This window comes from Sciurus carolinensis, unplaced genomic scaffold, assembly GCF_902686445.1.
Source record: "Sciurus carolinensis unplaced genomic scaffold, mSciCar1.2, whole genome shotgun sequence".
Lineage (NCBI taxonomy): Eukaryota > Metazoa > Chordata > Mammalia > Rodentia > Sciuridae > Sciurus > Sciurus carolinensis.
Window position 1 is genome coordinate 2199876 of NW_025920119.1, and position 17243 is coordinate 2217118.

The 17243-nt window shown below is 33.9% G+C and overlaps 1 pseudogene; it reads left to right on the forward strand.

Moving 5' to 3' along the window:
- The first annotated feature begins 952 nt into the window (after positions 1–952).
- On the forward strand, positions 953–16889 carry LOC124973684 (A disintegrin and metalloproteinase with thrombospondin motifs 20-like; annotated as a pseudogene).
- The last annotated feature ends 354 nt before the right edge of the window (positions 16890–17243 follow it).

Below are 17243 nucleotides of genomic sequence, written 5' to 3' on the forward strand. Positions count from 1 at the left end.
CTGTAAATTATTCTTTTTTTTCAGTCCTTTTCTGTTTCTTCTACTCACAATGGTAAATGCCCTCTGTACTCTGTAAATGCAGGGCTTGACTTAGACCAGAGAATAAGAGGCCATGATAGCCACAAATATTCGCTATATACATATGATACCAGTCTTAGAGATCAGGATTGGGCCCTTGTCCCCTGGTGTTGAAGATTAAATACCTGAGAAACACCAAGGCAAGCAAAGAAAGCAAGTTTTATTTAAGAAAGAGACAGAGATAGCATACATCTCTGGAAAGAAGTGGGGCCCGCAAGTTTTATTTAAGAAAGAGACAGAGATAGCATACATCTCTGGAAAGAAGTGGGGCCCAGAGCTAGATGCCCATGAAAGTGGGAGTGTCTTACTCTTTTATAGACCCCAGAATCCCCCACCTTCTCTTTTCTTCTTTTTTTCTTCTCCAAAGGGCAGGAAGGTGCAGCCCAGGGGCTAATCATTAATAACTCTTTGTGCTGGGAAGTGTGATCCGAAGGTTACGTGTTAGCGATACTATGAAAATCCTCAAACTGAGTGGCAAGAAGTATATACACAGTGGAGATGCATATATATTTCCTTTTTAACATACTGTCTTCCTCTTTTATTGTCTTTGGCTCATTACATATTTTCTTTTCCCCCAGAAAGTGAACAAATTTCAGTTTGATGTTTTACAACAAAAGTCCATCATTAGTTCTTTGTTAGTTAATCTTGTCAAAAATAAGATACATTTCTGCTTTTCAGGCTTCAGTGTCCACATGAAGGTGGATATTTTTATAGTTTATTAGCCAGAAAATTGCTTAAAAATCCCCTTTATATATTTCTTTTTAAAAAATTATATTATTGGAACATCAGTGGTTTTCCTGATCCTGGAAAAGAATGGAACAGTTGTAGAAGTAAATGACAAAAATAATATTGTACTGTTGTGCATTAAAATGTAATGAATGTGACTAGGCCAAGAAATGGAAGAAAGTACTCTGTGGGCCGCAGGATGAAATTCCGATCATGTAACACTGATTCGTGTCCAAAAGACTTTCCAGAGAAGCAGTGCTCTGACTTTGATGGGAAACATTTCAACATCAATGGTCTTTCCCCTAATGGGAGGTGGCTTCCAATGTACAGTGAGAGCAAGTAATCATAATATATTTGATGTAAATGTTTTTGAGACCTAAGAACACATGACTTTATTATTTTACACCCCAAAGTAACTCTTTTTTACATTTTTACAGTTGCCATAAAAGATCTTTGTAAACTCTGTTTTCAGGTTGCCAGAACTACTAACTTCTACCAATTGAAGGACAGGGTTGCTGAAACCAGTGAAATCTGTGTTCAAGGCCTATGTTGGGTAAGTAAACTAGAAGTGTGTATATATGTACACACACACACACACACACACACATACTGTGATTTAATTAAAATAGTTTTCTTCCCTTTCTCTAACCAAATATTCCTTGTGTGGCTTCCTGGTACATTCTTGTGACTCCAAATAAATTTATTTTTATATCATGTTATATATTACAGTGTGTTTAGATTTGTTACTAGGCCATTTTCTGTCATTTAATAATGACTCATAAAGCTCTGTTTGCTGATTTTGTTTTGCTTGTGCTATTCAGGATCAAGATAAAGACGGTGTGAGCTCCCTAAAATGGTAGAAACTGCTTTTGCTACTTTGATTGTGACCTGCTGTGGTGACATTTAACTAACACCTTTGTTAAAATTCTCTCTCTAGCCCTCTATCTCTCATTTCTTATGTACATTCAAGGAGTATCTTAATTGTACTAATTGTGTTTTGAAGCTGTCTGGCTGTGATCATGTGTTAAACTCCAAGGTCAAGAGAGACAAACATGGAGTGTGTGGTAGAGATAACTCTTCATGCAGGACAATGGCAGGTGTCTTCAGCTGTACCCATTATGTTCAGCTGTGTATTTGCTTCTAGTTTTCCCTTTTATTTAATGTAATAGTAGAGTACATGATGAAGGTATAATAGTAACACTTCACTATTGTTTTGTGTGCTCTATACCCTCAGTTCAAAATGATTATGAAAGAAATACTTCCTAAATATAAAAATTACATCTAATACCAATTGTACTCTTAAATTAATGAATTCACTCTCCCAAGACAAATCTAATTATTAAAAACATAATAGGTGCATTTTGAGAATAAGAGTAAATTCAGTGTTATTTGACCAAGATGTGTAAATAGATTCCTAGCAATTGAATGTTCCTGTAATCTAAATAATCTAAAATGTATACTTATGATACTTTTTCAGGAAACTTGCTTTAAATTATTATCATTTGAACCACTCTTTTTTTTTTGTCTGACTTGGTCTAGCTGTTGTATTTGTTATTAATATTGAAAATTTTGATTGAAGGCAAAGAATAAAATCATTAACTTAAATAGTGGATCATAAGTATCATCATATTTGATTTCTCAAGCAGTATCTGAATTACAGATATTAAGAATTGATATTTGGTCTTGATTTCATTTTTACTCAAAATGGCTGTGAGACTATCTCAGATATTTTCCAGTCTAAAATTTCCTGGACATTTTTTTTCTTTTTTGTGAAATAAAAACAGACCATTAAGACTTTCCTTGCACAGTAGAAGTGTGTTATTTATAGCTATGTTTTTCAGCATCTTATTGTGTTCATATGTGTTTGAACATGTGTTAGGTTATTATGAGTTATTTCAATTAAAGAGGTATAACTTAAAACCCAAAGATTATATTTTTACCTATAAAGTAAGTGTAGAACACTTCATACTGTTCCATGCTGGTGGTACTATTTTTCTAGTTGTTTTTATTCATTATTTCATGAAAGCCACACACATTTGATCTCCTATAATCAATGACTCATACTTATCACAGTCTGTTGAAAATTATATTTTTGGAGGAGAAAAACATATTTCAAATTAGGATTAAATAGTTAACCTTGCAAAAACTGTACTGTGAATTAATTGATTTGTAAATGGAGAAAAGTGTTGAAGTCATTTTCATTACCTTAAATGGCATTGGCCACATTTCTGCTCCCTGGTGGTCACCTTTATCTTGTTGCCTTTGCACTGTGTCAGGCTAGCTTTCTTGAAAAACTCTAGCAGATAGAGTGAAAGTAGTGAACAGGAATATTTTATAGTGAAGAGAATGTGAGTTGAAATTATTCTTTAAGGCTGATAACCTCCAACTAATATGTATGTGTACTGTATGCAGACTCTTCCTACCATTTATCACATTATATTTAAAATGGGATGCCTTAAAGAGATAGCAAAAGGCACTACAAGTATAGCAGGATCACAAATTTAAGCTTTTATAAAACTTCTTAAGTGAATCCAGTGTTTTAAAATTTAGTGCATGAGAAGTATTACAGTTTCTCTCACTTGTTTATTAAGTAGAGAAAAATCATAATAAGAAAAGATAAGAAAAACTTAGATTAACATAACTAGAACATAATCAATTATATACTTCCCCGAGAGTATTTGGATAACTATGTAATATGAATGTTTCTGTTTCAGGAACAGAATGTTCCTGTGTTTCTGTTTCTTGTTTAATGTATATTTAATATAGTATTTTCCCTTTTTTATTGAATTTGATCTCATAAAATAGTGGCATTACTTTTATTTAATTTCAGTAAACTAATCCCTATACTTATTTACTTATTTTTCCCAATAGAAAATCTAAATGCATTAGTCAAACTTGAATATGCTAATTAAGCACTTAAGGTGCTGGCATACTAATTTCATTCTATTCTATGTTAAGAATTGTATTCTGGACGTGAAGGTACATACTTGTAATTCCAGTGACAGGGGAGATTGAGGCAAGAAGATTTCAGGTCAGTCTCAGCAACTTAGAACCTGTCTCAAAATAAAGAATAAAAAGGGCTGAGGATGTAATTAATGTAGAGAGTCCCTGTATTCAATCCTTACTACTGAAAATAATAATGATGATAATAAAAGGAAGAAAAAACAGAACTTTAAAAATAAAAAGTTAGGAAGAGTTATACTTTAAGAATTTGAAACTCTATGTGCTTCTAGATGACAGCTGCTTTTTTCCAATCCTTAGTAACTTATTAAGGTATTGGTTCAAAAGGAATAACCAGTTTCATTTTTTAAAGGTAAAATGAAATTAGAACTGACTGTACCATTCATTTAGCAGTAATATCCTCTAGGACACCTGCTCTTGTGAAATTGAACATGCATAACTTTAAATTGCAGGTTACAGTGTTGTTGTAAAGATTCCCACAGGAGCAACAAACATTGAGATTCTTCAGCACAGCTATTGTGGAAAAGCAGAAGATGACAATCACCTTGGTAAACATTTTTGGTAAGCAGCAGCCAACATGTGGTTTGTGTGTGATTTCATGGAGGTCTGAGGTTGGTGTGAATTCCTGGAAGGCAAAAAGAATCCCTGGAGCAAACACAGTTTCAGTTCCTACTGAGCTTAGGTCATCTGACTCTGTACATATGTTCTTTTTAAGCTACACAAAATATATCCTTTTCAAAAGAAACACTGAACGAAATTCTGAAAGTTTTTTTTTCTTCATAAGGATATTTTAGATAACCGAATGTATGTTCACTTAAATACCTGTGTATTTAGAATACAGTTCTCCTCCCTCTAGTTAATAAAAATTATGCAACTTTTTGGCATTTATATTTGGAAATTAGCTTTAAAATTTAGATAATTTTGCTTAGACACAACATGAAAAGAATATTTTACAAAACTTTTGCATTTGAGAAACATCTTAAAAGTTGACTTACCAACAGTTTACCATGCTGGAATAGGTGGTGATGTTCAGCTGATATTGAGGAATTATTACTTCACATTAATAAAATATGAAATATTGGCCCAGATAATTAATCTTATAACAGGGAATGTGAATCTGTTGTGAATAACTTATTTCAGGAATTATATTTGTCATTACCAAAGTCAGATGTAAAGGGATCAACCACATAATGGATACAGGGAATCTTTTGGGGTGATAGAAAAGTTTTAGAACAAGATTAAGGTAGTGGTTGCACATTATGAATGTATTAAATTGAAGTGTTCATTTAAAGTGATTAATTCTGTGTTTTCTGAATTTCATCTTAATAAATGCAATGATTAATTTTCCCAGAGAATAAAATTTAAATATTTTGATATATTATCCTTTTATGTTTATTTGAAATTCTTTTTCTTCTGCTAAAAAATATTAACCTGTGTGCATAGACACAGAAGAATGCTACAGTATATGTAGATAAATAAACCAGTAGATCTCTCTAAGGTTCCAAGTGTACATATCTGTATCTTCCTGGGAATGGACCACAGGTTCTGCCCAAGGTTAAAAAATTAGAAATGTTCATCTATAAAGTATCATTATTTTTTAAGAGAACTACAAATGTAAATGTTAAAATTTAATTTGAAGTGAGCCAAACAAACAAATTCACTAGAAGGGATTTTTAAAATGTTTATGAAATTTTGTAACTGAAAGTAACAAAATATGTAGAATTTTTTTCACAAATCCTGTTTCCCTTAGAGTTAATGTAACAGATGTTTCTTTAAATAGGCGTGTCTACATTTGATTAAGTGCAGATTCCTACACAGAGGAATTTCTGTTTCAGAGAATAAATTTAGAATATTATTTGTTCTTCACTGAACTCAGTATAATATATAAAGGCAGTTTAACTAGTTCACATATACACAGAAACATGTAACTGATTTGCAATGATCCCTTCAAGATTGCTTTTTCAGAGGGGTATTGCATTTATTATGAAGTTTAGCATTTATTATGAAGTATGTCAACTTTGTGCTTTTGGTGCAGCTCCCTGCATGTCAAACACATTTTTCCCCAAAAGGTTATTGTTTCACTGAGAAGTATAATACTAGTAAAACAAGAAGAGAAGCACTTGATTATTACAGAGTTTTATTATTGTAAAGTTTTAAATATTACATATTCTCTTGAAAATTGAAAATAAATAGCATAAATTTTACCCTTTACACACTTTGTAAACATTTTCCAAATTTGATCCTGATGAAGGGCCTGTTAAGGCAGAAATTTGTATTGACTTATTATGCAATTTAGGAATCAGAGCTAGAAGTTTGTCTAACATCACAAATCAACTAATTGAGACAACTTGAACTTAACCCACTGTTTGAATACTAAATTCTTTTGTCTTTTTACTACCACACTATTGTGGACACCATGCAATTTTATATTTAAAAAGCAACAAATTAAGAATATATACTATACTATACTTTTACATGCATGTATTTGATAGGCTTATCTTATTACCTATCAATGGGAAAGAGAGAACAAGAAAAGGCATGACTAGAGAAGGAGGTAGGAGTATTATTCTGAAAAGCTGATATTCACATACATTTCAACAAGGATAGAGTGCCTCTATAAAAAGATCGAGACAGGTGCATAGAGAGTGGTGTAGTCATTGCATTTCCTTTTAGAATACTGACCCTAGTTTTTAAGCTTTGTACATTTTTTTCCAAGACAAGTATAAATGGAGTCTTGCCACAGTCTGCTCTTTGTTTCCTTCTGTTGATGACCAAGATTGGCTTAGCTGATCTGTCTGGTAGGGGCATGATTTCTTTCTGCCTGGCCTCTTTGTGTAGGTTGCTCCTGAGACTCTGTACCCCTTTCAGATAGAAAAGTATAGGGTGCATTTATTCTAATATATTTGGTTGATGTGCTGAAGATCCCCTACTTAACAGAATTGATACCACACTGTTGCAAAGTAAGGTTTATTTCTTCAATATTATTCTTAATACCAATTTAAAATTTTATTCTTTAAATTTGATACGGGAATTTAAACAGTTAAAAAAGCTTTTTCTGTACTGTTGACTTTCTTTATGGTTTGATGAGCAATAAGTTTGTTCTTTTACAGCCCTATCTGATGCCCAAGGGAATTTTCTTTTAAATGGAAGTTTTGTTGTTTGTTAAAAAGAGAAATAAACATACAAGGAGCTCTTTTTGAATACAGTGGATCAAACAATTCAATTTAAAGAATTAACAGTACTGACTGGAAGAAGAACTTGTTTTACGGGTAACTCTTTGGTTGTCAGTAAGACTTTGCCTTAATCATGTTAGTGAACTATAGTGGTTAAGTACTTAGCATTCATTATTAAGCTTTTTTTTGAGTGCTGGGGATCAAGCCCAGGGCCTTATGCTTACAAGGCAAGCACTCTACCAACTGAGCTATCTCCCCAGCCCCAAGCATTCATTATTAAACGTAGAAATTATGTCTGAAGCATGTATGTTTTATAAATTGATTGTATGTTCCTTTGTCTTTATTGAGGTGCTATGTGTGGGTAATTTATACAACCCTGATGTATGATATTCCTTCCACATTCCTGTGGAGGATAGAAGTGACCTGTTCACATGGGATGTACATGGACCACGACAAGACTGTATCAAAATGTGTCAGGGTACCCCAGTTTTAAAAAGAGATGGTGGTTTAACTGTATGCTGTTATCATTCAGTCCCTTTGAGTCAGGCTGCTATGGAATCCTCCTCCTTTCCATATGGCACAGACATACAAAGGTGTAGTTTTATTTTCTCCTTACTTTTCCCTCTCTTCCTGTATCTTACTTAACAGCCCCCACTTAAAACTCCCCTTTTCAACTGTTCCTGGTACATTCTCACATTCTCATTCTCATTCTGTTTATCTCTCTCTCTCTCTCTCTTACTTATTTTTTTTTTGCAGTTGCAGAGATTTTCTCTTACTTACATCCCTCTTCCTAGTGAAATACCTACCTTCTCATCCACTCTCCTCCACACACTTGTTCTTAGCAACCTGTCTCTCTCTTTTTGTGTTGAGATTTCAAACCTTCTGTCATTCTTTCATTTGCCTTCCATGGTTATGTACTGGTGGCATGAATGACTGAAAGGAGCAGAGAAGAAATGGAAGAGAAATTTATATTTGGGACAGAAAATAGGAAGACTAGAGTCTTTGTGTAGTGTGTAATTATGGATGCTTAGTTGTGCAATACATGTTCAATGAAGGATATTTATTGAGGGGTTGCTTTGTTTTAGGTTATTAATGAGACCCCAGTTATGAATTCAGGTTTTAAAGTCTAGCGGATGCAACAGAAGCATGAGTAGAAATCATAATGTTAAATAGTAGTGTAATAGTAATAAAAGGGTAAATGCAATACCTTATCTCTGTGTGTATTAGAGATGATCAGAGAAAGAAGGTGTGAGTAGACTGAAGCTGAGGTATAGAGAAGATGTATGGAATGGAGAAGTTGTTTTCATGGAGAATAGAGAGAAAGCTTAAGAATAGGGGAAAACAGTGTTCAGAGGAAAGGAAGCCTAGAGCAGTGTGGAGATGATCCTATAGGAGGAATCAGGTGACCAGAGGCAGTGGCCACAGATGATAAGAATGTGAGGGACAATCTAGTTAGCTGATGTGAGCAGGTTCCACAGGAACTGTGCTGCATCATTCAGGAAGAGGCCCACCTGCAGTCCTGTTGCTTTGGGACAGTGATGCACAGAATGTTTGCATGGAACAGGCATTCCTGAAACTGCTTGTGCAGTGTCTCCAAGAAGGCCTGTGGTAGTGGATGACTACCAGGTCAACTGGAATAAATGCTAAAGTAGAACTAGGGGCTTTGGTAATGCAGAAGGAAGAACTAACTTGGTGGAAAGGCCCTGGATGTACTTTATTGAAGAGTATTGGAATTTGGGGAGCATGGGAACCTAGGGGGACAGAGCCAAGCAATAGGTGAATAAAGGCATATTCTTAAAGCACATTTGTAAGTGCAGTGCACACACCAAATAAATAATAATATGATTCTTGGAGTTTGTGAAATATATAGTGAGAAGTGGTGGGGGTGTCCAGACCAGGAGAGTTCCCTTAAAGGATCACGTGCAAGAGAAAAGAACTATTAATTCTTTTCCCACACAGTACACTGTTGAATGTATTCCTTTTTTTACCCTTTTGGTTTCTCTCAGATGCATTTCCTCAGTTTTTGTTTTCATATTTGTTTTTCTGCATTTTGAAAGTTATCAGTCCTCAAGATTTTTGTCAGTACTACACATTTTCTTAGTATTGCAAGCCTGTTTGATAGCTTTAATTTTCCTTCATTTTTTCATCTTTGTCCATGACCCTCATTTCTCTTGCACTGATTTGTTTGTGTTGCTTTTTAGTCTTGTTATGTGACCCTCACTGCCAGATGTCCCTCATTTATTATCCTGGCAATTCCCTTCAACATTCTCTTAGGCTGGATTCCTTGTTTTCTGTTTTATGAGTTCCTCTTTCTGGTTTCCTTCCCGCAGTAGGTGGACATGCTCCTCAGTAATATACTGAGAAGGAAAGGTAACTTTAGAGGTTCCCATCCCTGAAAGTTGTTTCATTCCATTCTCATTCTTGCTAAATACTTTCATACAAATTCTAAAATACATGATTTCCCTTGAAAATTTGGAAATTCTTGTTTTATGACTATTTCCTCAGCTTATTTTTCAATTTCCTGTGCTTGTATGTGGCATTTTCTATTCTGGAAATTTTGTAGATCCCTTCATGCTAATACCTTGATGCTGATGTTCATTTAATTTTATTTTTCTTTATTTTTCTAAGGAATTAGGTTGTCATTTCAACTTGGAAACACTGATTCTTTGTCTTGAGAAATGTAGTTGCATTCATTAATTTTTTATTTTTATTTTTTATTTTTATTTATTTATTTATTTTTGCAGTGCTGGGGATTCAACGCAGGGCCTTGTGCTTGCGAGGTAAGTACTCTACCAACTGAGCCATATCCCCAACCCCATTAATGTTTTTGATAATTTCCTCTCATTTTTCTTATGTTTCTGAAAGTTTTATTGTTTGAGTATTCAACCTCTTAAACTTAGCACTTAATTCTCATTTATTCTCTCCATTTCACTGTTTTCATGTTTCTTCTCATAATGTCTTGCTTTTATTTCATGGGTATAATATCTTCTATTAGGCCTCTGAGTGTATGTGTAGTCTTGAGTTTTTTTCTGCTCTCATAAACTAGTTTCATCCTAGTCTTATTTTGTTTTTATTTATTTTGTCCTCTTTTGTTAGTAGCTTTCCAGAATTTCCAATGATCACTTGTTGATTGTTCATATTTAGGAAGGACTAAGATGCTGATTGGAAGTTCTGTGTGGGGCAGACGAGTCAACCAGAGGCCTTGTTCTAGGGTAGCTGGATTGTTGAGCAGCCCTTTTGTTTGTCAGTGGGTTGAAGAACCAAATGTCCTTGTCAGTTGATCCTTTTTCTTGGTTAAATGGTCACCCAAGAGAGGAATTCCCTCATCTTCTGACAGTCGTGGTGGGGGAAAACAACAGACGTCATCTTTGGGTCACAGTAGGTGGTGAGTCAGGCTGGAATCTGTTCTTTCATTATGGAGACTCACTTCATCACCCCATTTCAGTCTGCTGTGCTATCGATTCCCTGCATTATGTCCCATTCCCTCAAGTTCTCTCCTAGAGCTATGCTGTCCACCTGTGGCTAGTCCATGTACTGTAAGTGTGATATAGTCACTGGATTTGGAAACTTAATATGAAAAAAAGAATGCAAACATATGGATAATTTTTACATTGGTGCCATATTAAACTGGTTCTATTCCAGATAATTGGGTTAAATACAAATGCTATTGAAATTTGAAATATCACCTGTTACTAATTTTTTAATGTGACCACTAGAAATGCCAAGTAACTTAGGTGGCTTATTTTCTGCTGCTCTTGGCTAGAAGGGTTGTTGACTTAACTGTTCTTCATAAATACCTTTCAATCAAGTCTCTATTTTTTAGATCTACCTCTCACAACATTCACCTCTTCAGACAAACCTGGTGTCTTTTGATTCCTGGACTTCTCTTGGATTTTGTGGCATGATTTTGTTTTTTAATTCACTCTCCACCTTCACAGGTTTAGTATTCTTCTTCCTTGACTGTCAAAAGTCTATTCAAGGACTTGGACTGGGACTGGGGTTCAGTGGCAGAGCACTTGCCTAACACATGTAGGGCACTGGGTTGTATCCTTAGCACCACATAAAAATAAACAAATAAAGGCATTCTGTTCATCTACAAGTACAAAAAAATTTAAAAATACATATTCCAATCTGCTTTTCATATTAAAAAATTCCTTCTCTTGCCTACTGTGTTTCCTTTTATCCCTGTTCTTTTAGACATATGTCTTTTAAAAAAATTTTTATTTTAGAGGTTCTTTAGGAAAGATTGGAGATAATTAGTCAACTGATAGTACATAGTTGAGCTTTAGAAACAGAAAGTTGGTCATGTCACAGACTGCTTAAACTCTGTACTGTCTCTTAATTGCAGAAAATGTAAATTTAGACTATTCTGACTACTTATAACCATTTCTCTGAATTTACTTTTGCTATTATGCTGCACACAACTGGACGTCAAATCTCAGTGGCTTATAACAAAAGTTTATTGACTGCCCATATTATGCATTACTGCTAATTTGTTAGGGCTCTACTCTAACTTGTTATATGTATCATGTCATTTTTTTAAAAAAATTGATGGACTTTAATTTTTAGAGCATCTTTAGGTTTACTGAAAAACCTTGAACAGAAAGTACAGAAATGCTGGATATTCTGCCTTCTTCCTTCCCTTTATGTTTCCCCTTGCCCATCCCTTACCCACTCCCTCTGTTATCATCTTGCATTAGTTTGGCACATGTGTGTAATTGATGAGCCAATTTTTATGCATTATTATCAACTAAAGTCTATAGTTTATATTAGGATTCACTATTTGTGCTGTGTATGTTTATGGTGATGTTATCACCCAGAGAAGTTTCCCTGCCCTGAGAATACCTGTGCTCACCTTCTCATCCTGCCTCCCTCCCTGCAATCTGTGACACCACTGATCTTTTTATTGTCTTTTCTTTTTTTTTTTTTTAAATCAGTGTTCCAAGAGTTGTGGAGGAGGGTAAAGGTCTAGAGAATCTTATTGTGTAAACAACTTTGGCCACCACCTTGCTGACAGAGAATGTCAGGAGCTTCCTGGAATGATTCTAGAGAACTCCAGTGAATTTTCAGGCTGCTAGTGATTGGAGTGAGGTAACATTAAAAACCTGAGTCTTAGAACTGTTATATTGTGTTAGGAAACTGCATCAAAGATTTTATAAAATTCACACATATTTAGCTTTATCATTTAAAAAATATTTTTTATAAAGGCAGTACAAGTTTTCAAAATGGCTATCCTTAATCTATTTATAGTTATCAAGTTAGCAATAACATTTGCTAATGTTTATAACTAGTTTTATAAGTGCAGTAACCTCAAATATAACCTTCTTCTAAGGTTTGGTTTCCTAGGACCAGTGGACATTTCAGTGACACTTGGGCCACAGAAATGAGGGGTGGCAGTTTTACCCAGTGACTGTCTGTAAACGATTGGGGTTATAATGCACTTAGGAATGGTCTTACAACTGTAATTTATCATGCAAATTGATCATTGCATCATTTTGTAATACATCCTATTGACTTCTTACAGTGTCTTGTTACATATGGAAAAGGATCAAAGCAGTGACAGGTTTGTTGTCAACTGAATGAAGATCACTTGAGTGATGGCTTCTGTAATCCAAGTACCAAACTTGAATCTCTAAGACTATGTGAGCTTCATGCATGTGCTGCTTGGAAAGTAGGATCATGGAGGTCTGTGAGTATATTTAAAATTTTGACATTACTGCTGTGGTAAATATTTTAGCTTTGCTTTTGGATTCATTTTAGTTACCCAAAGACTGTAAATCTCATGTTTTATAATATTTTATCAAACTATAAATATTTTCATATTCTGTGTTTACATTGGTATCTCTACTATATTTAGAATAGGCATTGTTTAGAAGTTCTGCTGACCAGGCAGCTGGAAATCTGCAAGATGAGCAGTGATCAGACTAGATGAGCATGGGTAGCGTATTGTCCTGTGAAGATTGCCAGAGCTGATGGAAACCTTTTCACCTCTCCCTTCTTTATCTCTTTGAAATGTACTTAATGTATTAAGTGAGATACACCAGGTAGAGTTTGAAAGTATATTTTTCTATAATTGTACTGACTTTGCCTCCAAAATATCAGGCATTTACTGATAATTTTACATGATAATTTTTAAAGCTATATTAATAATACACATTTCATTGACTTCAGTATTTAGTAATGTCTACATAATATATTTAAATAAGTAGGCATATTGATTGACTTTATTAATTTTAGATTTTTGAATGTGGCATAAAGGGTTGTACAAAAGATGTACTGAAAGCATATTATTACCTATATATTTGTTAAGAAAATTGAAGTTTATGTAATTTTTAAAAAGCAATGTATTTTTGATATCTTTTTATCTTTATCTTTCAGTGCACAGCTACCTGCGGATGTGGGTATCAGATAAGTGCTGTTAAATGTGTCAACGAGCTCCTCAGTGCAGTATTAGATGACAGAGAATGTCAAGGGGCCGTCACCCAGGTGATAGGCAGGTAAAGGAAACCTCTTTGTGGATTATAAACAAAAATATCTATTATTTAACAAGAGGATCACTAATGTGTTCAAATTATTTTATATGTACTTTTCCCACTTAAACCTCTATGCCTTAAAAATATGTGCATGAGATAGAATTTATCATTCTTGGTTTTGCCAGTCTTATAGCTTAATTATGAAATAGTTTACCTTTTATCTGCCATTGGATCTTTTATTTAACTTGTGTATTTCTATTCTTTGAACTGTACATGTATGACAACATCTATTATTATGAATATTATGGAATCTTAAAGTGTGTTGTGCTTTTTTAAGCTGGAGTTCTGTATTCCTTCAGAATGTTTCAGCCTAGTGGTATTTTTGAAGGACTTGGCTCTTTCCCTTTTAAATTATCAGATGCAATGATTCAAATATTGATATTCAGTCTTATTATCCACTGCTAGCACTTGACAGTACTTTGAACATTTGAAAATAAAATTCTTTACATTATCACTTTTTAAATTGGTGTGCAGCTATTCTTGAATAAAATATGTGACAGAGGCAAAGAAATATCAGATTTAATTAAAATGCGGTTGATTAATTAAATGATGTTCTTTGAAATTGGTTTTTCTTTTGAATAGGACTGTATAGTTACTCCCTGCCCAATTATCCCCAATATTGGGGCTACTTCCTTACCAGCTGTTCCCATAGGAAAAGCAGCACAGTGGAGACATGGTTCTTGGACCCCAGTAAGTGAATTTATTGAAGAGATGCAGTATTTCTTTTGGGGGCCTTTAGATATCAGCAGAATGTTTGGGACAGATTTGCTTAAGTTAATGTATGTATTCATTCTCAAGTATTTTGATGGAATGGACCAAGTATAGGGCTTAGAATTAGGTCACTTCATGGCTAAATTATGCTCTGTCTTTCCACAGCCTGTGTTTATGTGCAGGAAATTTGAACCTTTTGTAGATTTTCTAATCTACAAAATGAGTATAATGATACTTATGTCCTAGGTTGTTATAAGATACCGATGTGACATCAGGCATTTATCAACTTTTACTTAAACTATGGACATTTTCATGTTGCTTTTCTGAACTAAAAGCTTTAATGTATTTAGAATATATAATGTGCTTTAGTCTTAAATATTCATTAAGTCTTTTAAGATTAATGTTAATGATATATTAAAATTATCTTACGTAGTATCTTTAATTTTTTCATATAACTAAGCATTATTCCAAAACATTATATTAATTCATATTTTTATATCTGTTTGTGAAATTTGTGATCTAAACTGGGATATTTTCTGCCCCATTTATATTTGACTGAGAAATGAAGCCAGGTGATATTATTCCTAATTTATGTTTTCTCAGGAAACTTGATGTTTTATGAATGTGAGCAACATCTATGGTTAAGGGAATTGGGAGAGGTACTATCTAAAATTTTGATGTTATTTTAGTTTTTAAGTGCTCTGTGTCTTGTGGAAGAGTTAATCAAGCCTACTCTGTAAGCTGTCCTGATGCTCATGATGGAATAGCAGGTGAATCACAGTGTGCACACTTGTCCAGACCTGCTGAAATATCTGTGTTTGCTTTAGCCCTTGTGGAGAATGGCAAACAGGAAATTGGTCACCTGTAAGTATCCTTATGAGAAAATAGGAAGTGAAATGTTTAAATATAATATATGGTATTTTATATAATATCAATGTAGTATATTACATTGTAAATATTGGCTAAATTTCTGGTCAGTGTTCAGCATCATGTGGCCATGGAAAAACAACTCAACAAGTTTTATGCATCAACCACCAGCAGCCAATTGATGAGAATTACTGTGCCCTGAAGTTCGACCTTTGGTAGAACAAGAATATAACCTGCCGCCTGCCCACCCAGGTACAGCCACTTTCCTGGTTCTTCTGAGCAGCCAAGCCAGTTCCCAGGCAGACTTTTCCCATTAACTCACAAACCAAAGATAATCAAAATCAGGGGATCCATCTGTCATTCAGAGGAAACCAATGGAGAACAGGATCATGGGGATCAATAAGCTGTTCTTTTTTGAGTTATACTAATTCTATCATTTTGTTATATTTCTGTCATTTTTTATATTTCCTTTAGCAGATCTGTATATAATGACATCAAATACTTTTAATGCTAAATTTAACTAAAGATGGATAGTTTAAATCTTAAATGGATTAAGCATTTTTGATGTAGACTACAACTCCCTAGAGTTCTTAATGAATTTGAAGAATAATGTGATATTTGATTACAAAGGAATGTACTTTAAAACAATTCTGATTAGGGTGCTTTGTGATAAAAACAAGAGAAAATCCTTTAAGAAGTAAGACTACAAATGTTTATAAAGAAACAAAAATTACTGTGATAGAAATGGAATAGAGTAAAATTGAGTAAACTACCAAAGTTCATATTTTACATGATAATAATGATACAAATTAAAGAAAAATACAAAGGTAAAATTAGGTAACTTAACACTGTGTTTTGCTTTTTATATCTTCCCAGTTAATCTTAAAACTTTAATTCCTTTGTACTTAACATTTAGGATGAGGGTGAAAGATTACTTCCTAATGCATGCTTGAAAGACTTACTTTTCATCAACAAATTTTAATGATGCCCTCAGTAAAACTTAAGTGTTTCATCAGATTTTCATGCTTCAGTGTGCTTAGGGTTGAGTCAGGGAGTGATTTCTTTTTTTTTCGGCATGCAAATTCACACTGTGGAATCTGCAGTTCATGTGTGTTTCTGTGCTTTATCCTGGCCCGTGTTCTCACAACTGTGCTGGAGGTCTTCAGCGTAGGGTCGTGGTCTGCCAGGATGAGAATGGACAGAGTGCAAGTAACTGTGATGCACCCTCAAAACCCCCGGAGTCAAAGCACTGTGATTCAGGGCCTTGTCCACGCTGGAACTATGGAAGCTGGGGAGAAGTAAGTCATAATATTCACTAAATTTGTGGAGAGGTTTACATCTCTGAAGACCTAAAGTAAAGTGCTTTTATGACTTTGAACTAATCTTACTTCACTATCCCATACTGGTGGATAATTTTTTTTTTTTTTCGGTACTGGGGATTGAACCCAGGGTCTTTTGTTTGCAAGGCAAGCACTCTACCAACTGAGCTATATCCCCAGCCCATACTGGTGGATAATTTTACTTCACTATACATGGAAAGAGGTTTCTTTTCTTAATTGAGAGATCAAAACCCTATTCTTTTTTAATAGGTGTTCTCTCGTGGTATAAGTCACTCAACTCATGATAGAAAGCGTGTAGTCAAGATTATAAATAAAAACTGCTATGCTACCCAGAATGTCTGTAAATTACTACTATCATTTCTAAAATTAGTACATTATTTTTCAAGTTTCTTAGAAAATTGGATTGATATAAACACAGAAAGCAAGTTTGATATGAAGACCGTATTTATTCCTATTGTTTAGTCATTCATTTGATGAATCTTCTCCTTTAGGTTAGGTAGTTGTCAGTCATTAAGACTTTTCATCAAGCTCTGGCACTCTTAGGCACTGTAAATGTAAAGATAATTTCTAAAATGGTCACTTTTAATATTAATCCCAATCATATTTTGGATGGGAAAGAATAATAAGCAATGATGTAATTAGTTTTTGATGAATTAAGTAAATCAGCTCTTTTAATATAGTCAAATGTTTTTGCTTAATTATTTTTATTACATAATTTTCTTCATAGGAAATACATTTGAAATCATTGTTTACATACTTTTGGACAAGTGCTAATAAATAGCAAGTAAATTGTAATATACATTTTACTATTTTCCACAATTCAACAAACTTTATTATTTCTTTTTTTAAATTTA